General features: G+C 46.6%; 1 pseudogene; it reads left to right on the top strand.

Moving 5' to 3' along the window:
• Positions 1 to 592: 592 nt before the first annotated feature.
• Positions 593 to 710, top strand: LOC126459434 (5S ribosomal RNA; annotated as a pseudogene).
• The last annotated feature ends 1,243 nt before the right edge of the window (positions 711 to 1,953 follow it).

Consider the following 1,953-nt stretch of genomic DNA (forward strand, 5'->3'; position numbering starts at 1 on the left):
GACGTCCGATCGATCACCTGATCTACGGGCTGAGTCATCAGGGCGTTGCTGCGCTCTGATAGTGCGTGATTAAGCTAGCCCGTAATGTCAATCACTTTAGCGTCGAGATAGGGAAACGCTAAGCCACGGTAAAGCCGCATGTCGCACGTTATCTGATCTTGCTTTCAAGCCACTCACCTCTCAAGGATGACAGGGAACAATGCTGCAGCTTTCTATAGAGTCTGCCTCTCAGGTGCCAGCTGCCAGCAGAACACTATATTCTGAAGAGGTTAGCAATAATAAAGTTGCCACTTACATGCGGCTTTAATATCAGAAATCAGCAGTGAACTGATACATACCACTAAAAATAGCAAATGCCGAAATTTTACTTAATGTGCGGATGCAATATTGTAGAAGGAATGAAAGATTAAATCCATAGGTGATTTCGAGTGTAAAGGTGTTATGTAGGCTGAAATAACACTCGTCGGCATAGTGGTGGTTTCTTTGATTTAGTTCTGGAGTAGGCAGACTGCGTACTACACTATACAAAATATTAGACCATTTTGTTATACAATGCCAGAAAAAAATTTAATACACCCTTGCAGAGGCTTCCAGCAACGGCCTTGCCGCAGTGGATACACCGGTTCCCGTCAGATCACCGAAGTTAAGCGCTGTCGGGCGTGGTCGGCACTTGGATGGGTGACCATCCGGGCCGCCATGCGCTGTTGCCATTTTTCGGGGTCTACTCAGCCTCGTGATGACAATTGCGAAGCTACTCGACCGAATAGTAGCGGCCCTGGCCAAAGAAAGCCATCGTAACGACTGGGTGAGCGGTGTGTGGACCGACCACACACCCCTCCTATCCGCATCCCCAGCGGAGGATGATACGCCGGTCGGATGGTCCCGAAGGGCCACTTGTGGCCTGAAGACGTTGTGCCTTTAGGGGCTTCCAGTTCACTCAAAATTTGTTGTTGTAGCAGTGCATATGGGGTAAATGAAATGATTACATTTAAAGATCAGTAGCACAAGCGATTCTGAGGTACCAGGTGCTGGAATACCCATAGCTTCAAAGGGAGTCAACGCAGACACTGGCTCTAACATCCATTCGATCACCAGGTCTACGTCATACACGCAGGCCACCATCGCTTGCGTGCGGACAGAGAATGCATTCATCGCTGAAGGCTACGTTGCGCCTAGTGATCCTCTGAGGGCACCAGTCGAACCGTGCACGCCGATGCTATGGCTTCAGTGGAAGACGGAGTGTGCGTGCCCACACTCCCACTACTAATAACCGGTTCGCAACAATTAATGTTGTGGACTCACAAGCCCATATGTGTTGTGGTATCTGTACGATCTACCACTGTTGCCTTTACAATACGACGAACCTGGCGGGCATCCGGCCTGTGTGGACGTTCAAAACCTCGACTATGGGTGTGAGAATGTGCACCCGACCACTGATTCCAGCATCGTTGCGCAACTGACATACCACGTCCAAGCTGTGTGGCAGTTTTCCGGAAGGATATCCCGCCACCCGGAAGGCCACAATTTGACCTTCTAACAACCCTACCACAACAAAGGTCAAAATTTAATAATGATTGTGGTGTTGCTCACGCTGCTAAATACTGCATTTTCGGGCAACAACAAAGTTATTATGTGGCAGGTGTCATTAGAGCACAGTTAATAAAGTCATTTCATGTAATAATGAATAAACTAGGCACTCATCTTTTCGTGTTTCCCACGCTGGTCTCGTAAAATCATGGCTCAATCGTAAAAAATCTAGGTGGTGATGATTCCAAGCTCGGATGCAAAGAGGTCTAGGTTTTATTCTGCTATATTCAAAAGTTTTATAGATGTGTTTCACAAACCATTCTTGAAGATTAAACCTTTGAAAGTTAGCACAATGGTGATGTAAAAAAATAATCAGCACTCCGAATTTAAGTTACACTTCCTTTTTTATTACTTTTGTTGCAGTTA

Source organism: Schistocerca serialis, chromosome 2 (assembly GCF_023864345.2).
Source record: "Schistocerca serialis cubense isolate TAMUIC-IGC-003099 chromosome 2, iqSchSeri2.2, whole genome shotgun sequence".
In the NCBI taxonomy this organism is placed as follows: Eukaryota; Metazoa; Arthropoda; class Insecta; order Orthoptera; family Acrididae; genus Schistocerca; species Schistocerca serialis.